A 17,672-nucleotide genomic window follows, 5' to 3' on the forward strand; every position below is an offset into this window, starting at 1 on the left:
CCTCCCCCCCCCCCCCACCTCCTCCCTCCCCCCCACCTCCTCCCTCCTCCCCCCCCACCTCAACCCGAAACATCACCTATTCCTTCCCTCCAGAGATGCTACCTGTTCTGCTGAGTTACTCTAGCTTTTTGTGTCTATCATGATATATTTAATCTGGACCAGGTAATTTGTCTATTTTAACGATGCTAAAATGTTTCCTCTTTTACGATGTTTATCCCATCGAAAATTTAACACCTTTCCTTCTGAACTGCAATCTAATAATAATAATAATAATAATAATAATATATTCCTTTATTCGTCCCACACCGGGGAAATTTACAGTGTTACAGCAGCAAAGTAGATAGCAAGAGATCATTCATTATAAATAAAACATACATAAATTGTCATCAGTTTTCTGTGTGTTCTTAGCTGTTATTGTTGACTCGTCTGCTGGGAGCAGTGCTGGTTGTGCAGTCTCACAGCAGCGAGATCTAGCATCGCCTCCCCCTTTTGTGTTCATTAAGAATCTCACGCACAGGTCACCTATTTGGTCCCTAATTGGCCATGCTCTTCCTTTCCTCTAAAGCACTTTTTAAAGTATTTTATTTCTCCTCAGTATTTTTTTCTTGTCTGGCCTTTGCTCTCCTAGTTTCCCGTTTTTGTTTCCTCCACCACCAGTTTTGTACTTTTCTACGCATTCTATGGCATCTGGTGTCAGCTTCCCTTTTAATGTCTTTTTTTAAAATGCCCTGTGTTGTCTTGGCGCATTGAGATTTGGCAGTTTCTCTTCCCCCCCCCCCAACATTTTCTTACCTTCAACCCCTTGAATCTCAGTACTCTGGGACTGATTTACCTTTGTCACTGTTCCCAGTCTGCTTTCGCTAAATACCTTCAGCCTGGTAAAATTGGCCTTCTACCAAGTTAGAATCTTGACACCTAATTTATTTTCGTCCATCCACCTACCTCGCTTCATTCCCTAAATTTAATACAGAATTGCTACCTCTTTCCTGTGCCAACCACCACTGTTACATTTTGTTGGGTTTGTTGCCTTATTCTGAAGGCAATATAGGAATTTTGTGTCCCCAATATTATTGTTTTACATATCAGAAATTTGCCTCCGATTTGTTCTATCTCCCTTCGATTTTTGAAGTTTAAAGTGCACTCCCCGAAAAGCAGCTGTCCTTTTTGTATTTTTATTTCATTCAACCCACATAGCTTCATTTAAAAAAAGTCTTTCTAATCTCTCATCTCTTCACAGCTGTGATTGTTTCTGTAAGCAATATTGCTAAACCTATCACTTAACCCTGAAGCCATTAACATTAAACTGCCATTCAAGTCATGTTTCAGGAACAGCTAAAACATTGTACTTCCATTTGTCCATTCTGTGCTTTAAGCTTGGTTGCCTTATTCACTATACTCTTATTTAGTTTTATATCATTAAGCACAGCAAAACTCTTGATTTGTCTTGTTTCCAATCTTGTTTGTTCTCTCAGGACAGTCAGCATGGGAGATCGTGTCTCATGAATCTGAGTTTTTTGATGATGTGACCAAAAAGGTTGATGAGGGCAGAGTTGTGAACGTTGTATATATGGATTTCAGCAAGGCATTCACCAAGGTTCCACATGGTAGGCTGCTTTGGAAGGTTAGAGCACATGGATCCAAGCAGAGATAGCTGGTTGGATAGAAAGTTGGCTTCATTGGAGGAAGCAGAGGGTGATGGTGGAAGGTTCCTTTTCATACTTGAGGCTTGTGACTAGTAGAGTGCCTCAGGGTTCGTTGTCAAAAAATGCAGCACGATCTTGATCAGTTGGCAGGTGGGCTGAGGAATGGTTAATGGAATTTAATACAGAGAAATTGAGGCGTTGGATTTTGGGAAGTCCAAAATGGGCAGGACCTACACAGCGAATGTTATAGAGCAGAGGGATCTGAGGAATGTTATAGAACAGAGGGATCTTGGAGTGCAGGCACACAGTTCCTTGAAAGTGGCATTGCAGGTAGATAGGATGGTCAATAAGGCATTTGGCACATTGGCCTTCATCAGTCAGAGTATTGAGTATAGAAGTTGGGAGATCATGTTTCAGTTATATAAGATGTTGGTGAGGCCACATTTAGAGTATTGTGTTCATTTTTGGGCACCATGATTTTGAAAAAATGTTGGCAAGCTGGAAAGGGTGCAGAAAAGATTTACAAGGATGTTGCCAGGACTCTAGGGCATGAACAATAGGTAGTGGCTGAGCAGCCTGGAATCTATTCCTTGGAGCGCATGATTATGAGGGGTGATCTTATAGAAGTGTGCAAAATCATGGGAGGAATAGATCAGGTAAACACACAGAATCTCTTGCCCAGAGTAGAGAAATCGAGAACCAAGGACATGGGTTTAAGGTGAGGTTGGGGGGGGGGGGGGGAAGATTTAATAGGAACCTGAGGACTAAAGTTTTTTTGCTCAAAGGGTGGTGGGTATATGGAACAAGCAGCCAGAGGGGGTAGTTGAAGCAGGTACTATCGCAATGTTTAAGAAACAATTGGACAGGTACATGGATAGGATAGCTATAGAAGGATATGGGCCAAATGCAGGCAGGTACAACTAGTGTAGATAGGACATGTTGGTCGGTGTGAGCAAGTTGGGCCGATGAGTCTGTTTCCACGCTGTATCACTCTGACTCTTCCAATTCCAGCTCTTCTTTCCTACTATTTAAATCCTTCCTGCTGCCAGACGAGTTTCACCCTTCATAATAGCACTCATAAACCTGCCCGTTCAGGTCCCACATAAGTCGTGGTCATTAAGAATCTTTGAGAAGTATTGCAATGGTCATAATTTCTCCTTGATTCACCTCTTCCATTCATGGGTCTGGGATAGAGGTCCAACATCATGGTCCAGGTATTCCTTTCATTTCCTTTGAGTGTAAAAATCTATTTTTTGTTCCCTTAAATATACTTGACATCAGACCATCCACTGCCCTCTGGGTATGACATTTCAAAGATTCTCAACCCTCGCAACAGAGAAATTCCTCTTGATTACAATCCAGCAAAAAATACGCTGAACTATTGACAGCCGTGCAAACAGTCTCCAGAATAAAACGGGGACGTTGTGAGGAACCAAACGTTTTGGGATGACTGAGATATGGTCTGGGAATTTGACATTGTCGAGTACTGGATCAGAAGGAAGGAAACATTGTAGGGTACTGGATCAGAAGGAAGGAAATGTTGTAGGGTTGGATCAGAAGGAAGGAAGGTGCAGTACTTGCTTCCAGTGACCTGGGTCCAACCCTGATTTAGAATGCTGCCTGTGTGGAGTTTGCACCTTCTGTCCATGAACTATTGACTTTTCCCCGGGGGCTCTGGATTTCTCCCACATCCCAAGGATGTGAGTTGTTTCAATGTTTCCCAATGGGAAATCTACTTCCGAGGAGACAATTTTATGAAAGGACACAAAGTGCTGGAGTAACTCAGCAGGTCAGGCAGCATCTCTGGAGAACATGGATAGGTAACGTTTCACAGAGTGCTGGAGTAACTCAGCGGGTCAGGCAGCATCTCTGGAGAACATGGATAGGTGACGTTTCACAGAGTGCTGGAGTAACTCAGCAGGTCAGGCAGCATCTCTGGAGAACATGGCTTGGTGAGTTTTTGGATCGAGAATGTTGTGCGAATTGTGTAAATGGTTGGTAGCCTCTATCTGCCTCTCTCCTCCCGCTCAAACAGCAAACACGTGATTTCTGGGGGAGCGTTAGCACTAGAAAATTGTAAATAACATTGTGGGAGTGACCTACCAAATTAATTCTGACCAAAAAACCCATGGCATCTTAATCTTGGGAAGAAGCCTATCCTCGTTCTGTTCGAAGTTCACACTCTACTCAATGTAATATTAATGGTTGGATCTGCAACTTTGAACCAACCTAGGAGCTGTTGCTGTCACTTTAGATCCCAGACAACTACACTACTGATTGAGGTTTGCCCAATTTGAGCCACAGTTTACTGGGATCAGATGAAATACTTTCAAGGCCCTGTTGCTTCTGTAACATTCTTTCAAGTGCGTTATTTTGTTTTCAGGGGAAGCACGTGGAATCGAGAGTTATTCCTCGTCTGACTTGTTCGCCATTGAGACAATATACTGATCCCGTTCTGTCGATTACCAATGTGTGCAAAGTGTGAACAAATTGATGTGTTTGATCATAAACAAATTTGCTGTATGGTAAATAGACGCACAATGCTGGAGTAACTCAGCGGGACAGGCAACATCTCTGGAGAGAAGGGATGGGTGACGTTTCGGGTCAAGACCCGTCTTCAGACCTGGAACGTCATCTGTTCCCTCTCTCCATAGAATTGAGCCCTACACCAGTTCACAACTTGAATAATTCATGTTCAGTATTTAGTTGCTTTGCTTCATCGTTGCTCATTGAGGTCTCCTTTGAGTTCTGACAGAACTAGTTCATTGTAAACTACAGTCAGCCATTGAATGAATGCAGTTTAAGATTGTTGCTGCCCACGCTCAGAGCTTTCTCCAAGGGGAAGAGAGATAACTCCTCTATGTTCATGGCTCTATTAATAATGAACAATATTGAACTGCCCAACCTTGAAGGACCATGATTTTTTCTTAATTTTTTAAAATGCTTTTCCTGATGCTCAAAGCAGGTGCAGAAATTTTAATTAAAAAAGAATTTGCCAAGAAGTGGATTGCATGGCTTCTTTTAATATTCATTTCTACTGAGATATCACCACAAGGTTGACCTTTTACTGGCATAAACCAGGTCACATTTTTGAGAGTTTGAAATTCAATTATTTTTTTAAATGGTGGAGGCTCTCCTTGGTTTAATAGAGGTGGTGCAATAGAAATTCGGTACTGTTTTGATGGCAATCTTGCCAACAGAAAGTTAGCAATCTTAGTCTTGTTAATGTGGGAGAGCAGAGGGCAGTTGGTGTCTCCCTTGGCATGGAGAAAGACACCACTGTGAGTGCATCTATTCGCTTCATCCACGTGCTGTGGTAGCAAGTCCCAATTCGTGTTGCTCTCTTATCAATGATCAGCAATGTGCTCAATTAGAGATGCTACAACAGAGAAGGTGCCACCCGTACTAACGAGCAACTGAGAAACACTGTAGACATTTTGCCATGAGTTTGCTAAATCCCAAAATCTGACGTTTCAATGGATCTCTGTTCTGTTTGCTGATTTTGTGCATTTTTGTAAAAAAAGATGTTGAGAATTGTGCTTGATTTTCCTCCCTACCTATTTTGAGGATGGGCGGGATGTGGCACGTGAGCAAGCTCGGGTGCAGACTGATTCATGGATGTGACATGGAAGGAATTCCCCCAGCTAGTTTTTCCTTCCCTTTTTTTTTTTAATGCTCCTACTGCCCCAGACTGATGCGACTTGCTCTCAAGAAAATGCTATTTTCATCGCTTTTGAGTTTTGCAACGGATTGTTATTAGAAAGAAAAAATCTTAACGGGAAGCAGTTTGCTTTCCACAAATGGAAAAGTCTGTCGACGGCAGCTGTGGTGTCAATTTGAATGAAACATTTTTTATTTTTTTTGCAAGTGCACAGAGAAAGCTCTGCATTGATTTTGTTTTCAGCAAATCATCTTGTCTGGGCTAAAATAAGCACAGGGGAGGAATAGCAGCGTACTCTTACGCTCCTACAAAAAAGGACGTGGTGGAGCTGCATCTGTGAAGTGTTCAAATTTGGCTCGGCTCCCAGTGACCTCTCATTCAGCAGCTGGAGGAAGTCTGATGCTGAGCTCCTTGTAAGAACAATTGGCTTGTCGCAGCAATGGGGGCTTTCTCAGAGAAGAGGATTTAGTCATTTGGTGAATTGGATGCACGGTATGTTATAATGCAATCGATTCCAGCAAGCAAGTCCCCCTGTGTAAACAGAATGCCCTCTCCGATATAAACCAACAAATGCTGCTGTGGTAAGTTGATTTTACATTGTTTTGAAGCTGTTCTAGTTTTTTTTGGTGAGCGCTGCTGGCACATTGGCATGTACTTGAAATTTCAGATGCTTTTTTGAAGTCTACATTAAAGATAGTTGGTATTTAGATTTTGTCTTTTTGAAGACCGGAACGAGTCTTCTAAAACGACTGGACTAAATCTTTTGCAAATTCTGTCACTCAGTAGAGATTTTGATTTACATAATGAATGTTGTCTGGTTGAATACTGACAAAATGAGATGAATTGAAATGCTGTGGTGAGTGGATGCCCCTTACTACATTGATTAAAGTCTTGATATTTCAGGATAGTCTATCCCCCATCACTTCTCCCTTCTTTCTTTCCCCGTTTACTTCTCCACAGGTTTCCAGACACGGGCTCTGGGCCATTGATCGGTTAGTCACGCAGGCAATCTTTTACTGAAAGTATTAGTTTTTATGAAATTGCCAATATGTGTAAATAAGTGATGAAGTCCAGTCAAAGTGACCACATTTCCATCGCTCCTTCTGGATTAGAATGTGTTTATGAAATTAGCAAAGAGAAAATGTGCTTGTTAAATGCCATTAAAGCCTTGTTAAAAGGCAGAAGGATTTTAGCGTAATTGCATAGAGGGGAAAATAACTCTGATTTAGAAATGATTTATTTAATGGAAAGGAGAATGGAATGCAACGGCTTTTTTTTTTAGTTCTCTAAGTGCTTTAAAGAAACTATGAGCAATAAATAACTATAAAACACAGTACATAGCATGAAATATATTGACAATCTTTCGATATACATCTATTTTCGGGTCAAGTAAGCCAACTGTGCTGTGTCTCGCATCTACATTGATATGTGGTCAGCATCAGTCAGATTATGATGGAGACCCGATAAAAGAGCAAGAAATGTAATTGCAAAGGAAGGTATAATTTATTATAGGGTCAATCCTCATTCAAAGTAATTAGAATTTCCTACTTCTGTTTCCAGGAAGGTTAACTGTTCTTTGCTGTATGCTGACCACTAGCTTTCCAAAGAGGTGGCCCTTCATTGAGAGAGTCAAGTTTGCATTTTCACTAATACCTTTTGTTGTATCTGGAGTCACTTATTTTTACCATTTAAAACTTTATGATGGGTTTTTGGTATACTGAATTTTAAAGATCAGATAACTAGAATATTTTTTTAAAACGTGGCAAAAAGTTGTTTTGGCTGTGGTTATTTGTAAGAAACTATACTTTGCATTTTAGGACCTGGATATTGCACATTATTTTGGTTGCACTGTGAAAAATTTCTGTCGCATAACTAGAAATATCCTTGAATGCATGTCCCTTTTTTTTTTTTAAATCAAAAAATTGGGAGAACACCAAATCCTCAGTGTGACTGTAGGTGCAGAGTGTTATATGCCAAGGCTGTATTTGAAAGTTTTGTTTGTGTTATTTCTTAATTATAAATGAATGCCACGTGGTAGGCGAGGCGGCTTTAATATACTGAGATGCAGTATAAGTTGAATTCTCAGATGCTTAAGTAGTCCAAATGTTGGTTCAGTTTGGTCAACTTTCATGTCATTGTGCATCTATTGGCATCCTAGTTTTTTTGTTTTGGTTCGTGAGTCCGAATAGAGTTGATCACTTAGTGGTAAATGTCACCATTAAGATTTGGAGTTACTAAGCAATTGCAGCATGTAGCTGTGCTTTTCATGACGTCCAGTGTATTTTCCTTTCAATCCCCCCCCCCCCCCCCCCCCCCCCCTCCCAATTGCTCCTGTATCCTGGTGACTCCAGTAGCTCCTTGTTGATGGGATGTATTTTCTATTTGTTCTTGTCAGAAGCGCTGAGTCTTTGGGGCAATTGAAATCTTCTGCATGCTTGTTGAATTATTATGTACTGCATTCCACACTATAGACAATAGACAATAGGTGCAGGAGTAGGCCATTCGGCCCTTCGAGCCAGCACCGCCATTCAATGTGATCATAGCTGATCTTTCTCAATCAGTACCCCGTTCCTGCCTTCTCCCCATACCCCCTGACTCCGCTATCCTTAAGAGCTCTATCCAGCTCTCTTGATTGCATTCAGAGAATTGGCCCCCACTGCCTTCTGAGGCAGAGAATTCCACAGATTCACAACTCTCAGACTGAAAACGTTTTTCCTCATCTCCGTTCTAAATGGCCTACCCCTTATTCTGGACTCCCCCAACATTGGGAATATGTTTCCTGCCTCTAACGTGTCCAACCCCTTAATAATCTTAGATTACACACTAGATTATAAAATCTCTCTCTTGATCATACTTTCTTTAGCAATTTGGAGAGAAGGGTGGGGGGGTGGGGGTGGGGGGTTAAATAACCTGCATTTATGTAGCAGGGAAAAAAAACTGCAGATGCTGGTTTAAATTGAAGGTGGACACAAAATACTGGAGTAACTCAGCGGGTCAGGCAGCATCTCGGGAGAGAAGGAATGTAACCCATTCCTTCTCTCCCGAGACGCCGCCTGACCCGCTGAGTTACTCCAGCATTTTGTGTCTACCTTGCATTTATATGGCAGCTTTCAGAGGATCCCAGCAGTGTTTTACAGTTAATAAGTTTCAAAGTGTCACTGTTGGCAGTGCACAAAATACAGCAGCTAATTTGTGCGCAATATAATCTCGCAAACAACCATGTGATTTTGATCAGATCATCTGTTTTAGTAATGTTAAGTGAGGGATAAATATTGGCCAGGATGCCATGGAATTTTAGGACGATTGAAAGCAGCATTATTACATTACGTTGCATTGATATCAGCAAAGCTCTTTTTATTCGCTTTGTCCGAGCTATCTGCAGTAAAGTCACATTCAGCTGCCGTTTTTGATTAGGTGTTTGTTAAAGCTAATGGAAAAATCTAGTTAATCCTTGAGATATATATATTTTTTAATTCCCTTCAATATGAATGCAAGTGCGTTACTCTGCAGTTCTGAATGATCTGAATAAGAGGGAGAGGAAGGATATCTGTAAGTAGGTCACAGCAGGGCAAAGCAAATCAATGAGCAAAATGAATGGAAGAATTATTTAATTATGTGAAACGCAGATCCCAACGAACAAGTACCATGGGTGGAAAGTCTTTGTGGGGCACACTTCAAGCTGAAGCGGTGAGGTACGTTGTTAAGAGTTGTCCTTTGCAGTCCCGTGGCTAACTCTGCATATTTTGCTCCTTGGCCAGCCCTTTTTTTTTGTTGCAGAATGTGTTCTGACGCATGCCACGCTATCAATTGTTTCTGTTTTAGAATGTTTTTTCTCAAGTAACTCATTAACTTCAGTGGTTTGATTCCCTCTGATCTTATAAATTATCACTGATGGAAACAAAAACCCACAAATGGTTAACTTGACTACGACAGTGTTGCTATGAAGATCAGACCCTTATTGGACCATGACAAGGCCAATGAACAGGAAGCTACCTAGCAGAGGATTGCAGTGAAACCCCTGTCTAAATCTATTGTTATTTTTAGAAAGTGATGTCGTATTATTTTCAGGGAAGCACCTCCTGACTGCTAGTTCTTGCATCTTTGCAATTTTAATATTCCTCTGCCCCGCGAGTTTACAGCAGCATTTCTGGGCAAATAATCGCAAATATATTACTGCAATTTGAAGTTTATTCACTAAATGTTATGAATGGCGGCATATTTTTCAATGGAATATTCCTGAAATCCCACATTTATCGTTTAGTTCCACAGAAATAGAGGTTTTGCACTGATTGTGTGTTAAGGGGGAGAGGGGGGGGGGGAGAAAGAGAGAGAGGAGAATGTCTTAATTTTTTTAAAGCTAGTAAAATGCTTAAATATTCAAAGTGATGGGTCAGGATCTCAATCGGCTTTTTGTTATTAAAGTCGTCACTGTTTTCTGGAGGTGGGGCTTTGTTATGAAGGCAGCTTTGAAACTGCCTTGTCGCCTCCCTCATTGTCCAAGGCCAAGCATCTCACATAAAGAGCCTTTCTCCCACAGGCTGAAGCAGCCCACACTGCCCTCAGGGGCTGCTGCTGATTCATTCATTTACTTGCTTGCATTTTTTTTCTCCGCCAGAAACCTTTAATGAGCGGAAGAGCCTAGGCCGAATGAAGGGGAGTGCAAGCTGGATAACCAGGAAAAGTGCGGGAGGGGGGAAGGGAGCAGAAAGTGAAAAAACAGGCCATCAAAGACGCATCTATGCTGAGCTGCATACCATATCTTGGTTTTTCGAAAGATCCAAATCATACCCACACTGCCACCTCTAATAAGAACTGCAAATAGATTGTTTTAGCAGAGCTGATAAGTGCAGCCTTGACACATTGAGTCATGCTGCACCATGTGCATATATTTGTATATGTGTCATACATGCGAACTTGTATCATAAAAATATCTGTCCTGCTGTGCTGGATGCATGCAATCGTAGATCCTTTCTCAGTTTGTCATATGTGCCAATAACTCCTATGATCTTTTAACTTCGAAATTTCAGTTTGCTGGATGTTTCATTTTTTAAATTTTTTTTTAAAATATTTATTTTTATTGAAGGAAAGATACAATACGAAAAAACGTAATGCATTACATTCCAATGTTTAATTTCTTAATTTAATTAAATTTGTCTTTTTTATTTTCCCCCAATTTTTAAAAATGAACTCAAATCACAAATATAACAGTGATCAAGCTAGACCCAAGTATTTTTTGAACTGAAGTGCAAGTGTGGGCGTGACTTTCTGCGACACACAAATACATCCTTCCAGAGCCATGGTGCTTCTGCAATATGTAGGTGGACTATAGCGAGGGATTTTATGATGTCTTAAAATCGCATATTAGTAACGTGCAGTTAAAAATAGGCTCGATCCTTTCACAGTGTATGCTTTCACTCAAGTATGTTTATAATCGAAAACTGATTTTTTTGTTTGTTGTTGAGGTAATCGAATTTTTTTAAATGGTTAATTCAATTCCAAATGAGCTGGCGATACTGTTATTTTTGTGGGGTGCTGGGGGATGTGCCACTATTCTTGATCATGAATTTCAGCAGACAGGGCTGTAGTTTATATTGCTAATTATCACTTTCTGTATTTGGCTCTGACAGTCTTAATTGCAGCTGCTGAAAGATTGCACAAGATTCTTGTTCAGTCGTAAAAAGACTTGGATCTGCTGTGCTCACATGTAAAGCTCATGCTTTCTGTGATCGTTTTCTCCATGCGACCCATTTTCTGCTTCCTCGACCCTGCCCCAACAAATTTACAGGCATATGACTTCCCTTCTTCCTTCCCATTTTAGGTGATATTTTTAATACTTCCTTTCTGGATACTCTCCATCACCTCTACAATTTTGCTGCTATTGCACATTCAAAGAAAAGTACTGTTATTCCCGAAGATAGACACAAAATGCTGGAGTAACTCAGTGGGACAGGCAGGATCTCCGGAGAGAAGGAATTGGTGATGTTTTGGATCGAGGCCCTTCTTCAGACTGTTATTCCCTCTAACCTTGCGAACATACTCCATTTCCAATATCTTTGAACTTGTTTCTGGCTGACGAATCCACGGTAGCGCAGCGGTAGAGTTGCTGCTTTACAGCGAATGCAGCGCCGGAGACTCAGGTTCGATCCTGACTACGGGTGCTGCACTGTAAGGAGTTTGTACGTTCTCCCCGTGACCTGCGTGGGTTTTCTCCGAGATCTTCGGTTTCCTCCCACACTCCAAAGACGTACAGGTATGTAGGTTAATTGGCTGGGTAAATGTAAAAATTGTCCCTAGTGGATGTAGGATAGTGTTAATGTGCGGGGATCGCTGGGCGGCACGGACTTGGAGGGCCGAAAAGGCCTGTTTCCGGCTGTATATATATATGATATGATATGATATGATATCTTTGCAGCAACTCCGTATTTGAAGGCTTCAGAATGATTCTCTGGATTTGCAATTGTCATAACTTGAAAAGCATCTGCAGCCTCCCCTCCCACTGCTGCACCATTACCCCTGTATCCTTGGCCCTCTTCCTAGTTTTCATCTGTATGCTGTCCCTTGGTGATAGCATTCCAGAGAACAATGGTGAGTTTTGCATCTGCAGTGAAAGCATCACAAAGTACTTTCCATCTCTGCTTTATCAGGCCCACAGTCAGCAAAACCATTTCTTCAATAAAATATTTGTAAGACAGAAAATATTGTCCTAGGTTATTTTCTATAAACTTTATTCTGGCCACTTTCCTCCATTTCTCCCCCTGGTTATTACTAAGGCATGGCGAAGGGCAGGAGGGATCCTAATTCACAAAGAGAAGAACTCCTCAACCATTAGCCAATTCTGCCAGATCAGCCCTCTGAATGTGGAAGGAAAGATCTTCTTTGGTGTTGTGGCCCAAAGACTCTCAGGGTTTTTGCAGAGCAACAACTTCATTGACACGTCAGTGCAGAAAGCAGGGGTACGTGGTTTCTCAGGATGTCTGGAACATGCAAACATCATCTGGCACCAGATACAAACTGCCAAGAAAGAAAAGAAGGAATGAAGTGCCAGTATTCTGCTTACACTTCAATGGAAACCATTCACTCGAATATATGAGCCAAAGTTGATGTTTAAGAAAATAACTGCAGATGCTGGTACAAATCGAAGGTATTTATTTCACAAAATGCTGGAGTAACTCAGCAGGTCAGGCAGCATCTCAAGACAGAAGGAATGGGTGACGTTTCGGGTCGAGTCTGAAGAAGGGTCTCGACCCGAAACGTCACCCATTCCTTCTCTCCTGAGATGCTGCCTGACCTGCTGAGTTACTCCAGCATTTTGTGAAATAAATACCTTCAAAGTTGATGTTTTGTCTTTTCATTCTCTATATCTACAAAGACTTATATTGCAGCTTTAGTGCTGAAACAATTGTAGTATTGGTCATAATTCTGGAGCAGAATTGTGTTAAATCTGGTGCACATCTTTAAACTGCCTCCTGCAAGTTGATCTTGTTCACTGGAGTACTTGATAAAGCTCTCATCGCCAGCCTACAGGAACATTTGAGAAGGTACAGTGGTGATTTACTAAGATGTTGTCAAGTTAAAAGGATTGTAGCATTAGGAGAGTGAATAAGCTAGGGTTGTTTCCATTTTTTTTTTGTTGAGGGGTGAGGTGAAGTGTGGGGAAGGGGAAAGAGATTGAGCATAGATTTACTTCAGAATCTTGGGAGGCCTAGACCGGGCGAGCAAGAATTACCCATCTCTCTTTGTGGACTAAAACGAGGTGGAATATGTTTAAATTAACTGGTGGAATTATTGGAGTTAATTTGGACAATGTGGAATTCATTGCCACAGAAGGCTGTGGAGGCCAAGTCAATGGATATTTTGACGATGGAGATTGGTAGGTTCTTGATTAGTACGGGCGTCAGAGGTTATGGGGAGAAGGCAGGAGAATGGGGTTGAGAGGGAAAGATAAATCAACCATGATTGAATGGCAGAGTAGACTTGAAGGGCTGAATGGCCTAATTCTGCTCCTATAACTTAATTTTTTTTAATTTCAAAAATTCTTTCTTCCTAATGAGTAGTAGGGATCTGGAACTCTCTGCCTAAAATGGTGATGAAAGTAGAATACTTCATCACATTTTAATAGTACCTGTCTGATCATTTAAAAGAGTTATAACCTGCAGGGCAGTGAACTGAGCCGAGAGGTTGGGGTTAACCCAATGTCCATTTTTGGTGCATTTTGGCCACAAGGCCAAATGGCTATCTCTTTTGCTGTAAATTTCTATATTATGAATGCTGGAATACTGACAAACTTGCACCATGTGCCAAAAAGTTAATGAGTTTATGATCTGTTTGTTTTCTGGCACAAATCTAATCTATTCCAGTCTAGTAAATTCTTGCAGATATTATATTTAAGCGTACACTGCGGGCATGGCTGTGTAGGCCCTGGAGCAGGCAATCCTTACATAGTTGGGGTGAATGGGTTTTGAGGCTGCCATAGGTAGGACAGTGGAACATTATGAAGAAAAGCTTCCTCTGATTAATTAATTGGGCTATTATGGAAACGTCAAATTACTGCAATGGGAAATGACCTAGAATTAAATCAAAACTGAAAATGAATGAGACACAAAAATACATTCAATAGGAAACTGGGTACCACTGCAGTCATGTTGCACTATACTCAAACGTTTTGATGGGTTAAGACATGGTGGTGTGTGCTTGGTCGGCCTTTTAACTGATGCGACTTAAACAGGGAAGGGGAGTCTTGCAAACAACTATTATAGTTAGTTGATAACGAGAAGATCTTATCGAAACATATAAGATTATTAAGGGGTTGGACACGTTAGAGGCAGGAAACATGTTCCCAATGTTGGGGGAGTCCAGAACCAGGGGCCACAGTTTAAGGGGTAGGCCATTTAGAACGGAGATGAGGAAAAACTTTCAGTCAGAGAGTTGTGAATCTGTGGAATTCACTGCCTCAGAAGGCAGTGGGGGCCAATTCTCTGAATGCATTCAAGAGAGAGCTAGATAGAGCTCTTAAGGATAGCGGAGTCAGGGGGTACGGGGAGAAGGCAGGAACGGGGTACTGATTGAGAATGATCAGCCATGATCGCATTGAATGGCGGTGCTGCCTCGAAGGGCCGAATGGCCTACTCCTGCACCTATTGTCTAAATGGAGGTAGATTTTAAGTGGTGACAGTTTAGTTACTGTTCTGACATTCAATTAGGCCAAAGCTTGCAATAATTGTCGCATCTAGTAATTGTGACCGTAGATTATTGGGTAGAATAGTCTGGGTATTCCCTAGTTTTCGGAGGTCGAGCTGTACTGCGTTCTTGCAGGGAAGGGGGGTATTTGTGGCAGGTTGCACGGGGCTGTGTTCATAAGCTAGTGAGAGCTCTCATCGTTTTTTTTGGGGGGGGGGGGCATAAGGCTCGGGAAGCGGAGAAAGAGGAATTTCATGATCAAGATGAAGGAAGTTGGTGCTCAAAAATGGAACACAATCAAATAGGATCCCGAGGGGCAACTTTGTAACCCAGGAAGTATCCAGTTATTGGAAGAACCTGCCAGAGGAAGTGATTGAGGCAGGTCCAATAAAAACATTAAAAATACATTTGGACTGGTACATGGATAGGGGAGAGGGATATGGGTGAAACACGGGCAAATGGTGTAGATTGGTCGGCAGGGGTGTTGGACTGAAGGACCTGTTTCTGTGCTGTTTGACTGTATGGAGAGGAGTCCACATGGCATTGCAGGTCATGACTCTTTAAGATTCAAGAGAATCCAGTCGAGAATGTGTGATTGTCAGATGTACCAACAACGGAACCAAACAATTCTTACTGGCTGCGTCTTACTGGGCCCATAAGCGTCACAACACGCAGATTTACAGTTTAGTTTCTTGTCACGTGTACCGAGGTACAGTGAAAAGCTTTTTGTTACGTGCTAACCACTCAACCGAAAGACAATACATGAATGATTACAATCGAGCCAGTTACAGTGTACAGATACATGATAAGGGAATAATGCTTAGTGCAAGGTAAAGCCAGCAAAGTCTGATCAATGATAGTCTGAGGGTCACCAATGAGGTAGATAGTAGTTCAGCACTGCTCTCTGGTTGTGATAATACCATAGAATACCAGATAATGCCACGAATGCAGTAACATAGCAACATAGAAAATAGGTGCAGGAGTAGGCCATTCGGCCCTTCGAGCCTGTACGCACCGCCATTCAATATGATCATGGCTGATCATCCAACTCAGTATCCCGTACCTGCCTTCTCTCCATACCCCCTGATCCCTTTAGCCACAAGGGCCACATCTAACTCCCTCTTAAATATAGCCAATGAACTGGCATCAACTACCTTCTGTGGCAGAGAATTCCACAGATTCACCACTCTCTGTGTGAAAAAAATTACTCTAATGCTAAGGAAACTATAATAGTGCAAAAACCAAAGAAGCTGGAATGCAGTCTGAAGAAGATCATAGTTGCTGAGGTTAGTGTTGTGCCGGGCGAGTCAAGAGCCTGGTGGTTGCGAGGAAGAAGCTGTTCTTGAACCTGGTGGTGGTTTTCAGGCTCCTGAACCTTCTTGGCGAGGGTGGCGGTGAAACACGAGCATGGTCTGGGTGGCGTGGGTCTTTGGTGCTATTGTCGTGGTTACCGGTGTTCTTTTTTTGAGTTGGATTTCCAGGCACTTTTTAAATGTACTGAGGTTTCTGCCTTTACCACCTTTTCAACGAATAAGTTCCAGATCCCTAGTAACCTCTGTGTGAGAAAATTTTCCCTCATCTCCCCTCTCCTCCTTCCACCAGTTACTTTAAATCTCTGTTTTTGAAGAGGGGACTACGTCCAGCAAGCGGTGAAAATCACTGTGCTGGACGCAGAACGAAGAGGGAGACATTTTTAATTGTGATACGTTATAGGTTAGCTGGTTAGGGATTCTTCTGTAAATCGAGTTGTGTGTATCAGAAGTTAGTGTTGCTGTTCCCTTATAAAACAAGCGATGAAACAAAATACAGAGCGGAGGTGCAGAACCTGGCGGACTGGTGCTCTGATAACAACCTGTCCCTAAATACCACCAAGACCAAGGAGCTGATCATCAACTTCCGTAGGTCACACAACGGGGAATACGCCCCGATCTTTATCGATGGGGACAGTGTGGAGAGAGTGTCCAGCTTCAAGTTTCTGGGCACTCACATTTCGGAGGACCTAACATGGTCCAATAACACTGCTGCGCTGGTCAAGAAGGCACAGCAACGACTGTTCTACCTACGAACACTGAAAAAGTGTGGTCTACCCCAACAGCTGCTGATGACATTCTACCGCTGCACCATAGAGAGCATCCTAACACATGGCATCCCTGTGTGGTACCTCAGCTGCACGGAGGCAGAGAGGAAAGCTCTTCAGCGGGTCGTCCATAGAGCTCAGAGGACCATCGGAACACAGCTACCAGCCTTGGAAGGCATCTACAACACACATTGCCTCAGAAAAGCCACCAGCATCCACAAAGACTCTTCACACCCCTGCAACAGTCTGTTCGAACTTCTACCATCAGGCAGACGATACAAGGCCTTCTACGCCCGCACCTCCAGACTCAGGAACAGCTTCATCCCCAGGGCCATAGATGCCATGAACTGGTCCTGCTGAGCCGAATGGTCACATCGCACAGTGAACCGGCACAGATCTACTTGCACTTTATTAATTTAAACAACCCAATGAAACAAATTGGAACAGTTTTAAAACAGAATACTGACTAGCTAATTAATTTATTGCATCGTATGGGAGGCGCATTCCCAATCTCGTTGTACCCCTGTACAATGACAATAAAGATATATTGTATTGTATTGTATAATGGGAACTGATTAAACGAATAAGTTAATATCTGGAAAGAAAAAGAGAGAATAATTTGAAGCCTTACAGTGTTAATTGTCAGCTTATTGAAATCTCTCATTTTGAGCACTGTAAATACTGCTTTCCATCTCTCAGTCTTAATAGGAATGCTAAATCTTTTTTTTTTCCTTTTCCTCATTGTCCATTAAGCTTTGGCTTCGAGTGTATGTTGCTAACTGTTTAAGTAGTGATATCATGTTAAGTATCATAGTTATTGGATCTGTTGAGTGAGTGGCGCGCATTTTACTCTCATTTTCTCCCTTTCTCTCCTGAGGTTGCTATCGTACAACTCCCCCAGCATCTTGCCCGTGTGGCTATTAGTGGCACAAGAACCCATATTAGAAGGATATTTGAGCACAGCTGATTTAATGCCTGTTCTCATCTGAAGTGCCATTTGCACACTTCCACCAGGAACCATTTGATAACGATCGGGCGTTTGCATTCTCTCTTTCCTCCTGCAGTCTGCATATTGGGCGCGGCAGTAGAGTTGCTGTCTTACAGCTCCAGAGAC

At 42.1% G+C, this 17,672-nt stretch overlaps 1 protein-coding gene across 9 annotated transcripts in view; it reads left to right on the forward strand.

Annotated features, from left to right (window-relative positions):
* The window catches only part of r3hdm2 (R3H domain containing 2), a 204,229-nt gene that overhangs the window by 46,365 nt on the left and 140,192 nt on the right, over positions 1 to 17,672 (forward strand). The window contains exon 1 of one of the 9 annotated variants that reach the window (XM_078431563.1): positions 3,519 to 3,595. The exons of 7 other annotated variants lie outside the window; for them this stretch is intronic. The gene's annotated coding sequence lies outside the window, so the exon portion shown is untranslated. Of the gene's footprint in view, positions 1 to 3,518; positions 3,596 to 5,649; positions 5,886 to 17,672 lie in introns of those variants that run through there. One more of the 9 variants, XM_078431561.1, reaches the window with a different exon arrangement.

Source organism: Rhinoraja longicauda, chromosome 42 (genome assembly GCF_053455715.1).
Source record: "Rhinoraja longicauda isolate Sanriku21f chromosome 42, sRhiLon1.1, whole genome shotgun sequence".
In the NCBI taxonomy this organism is placed as follows: domain Eukaryota; kingdom Metazoa; phylum Chordata; class Chondrichthyes; order Rajiformes; family Arhynchobatidae; genus Rhinoraja; species Rhinoraja longicauda.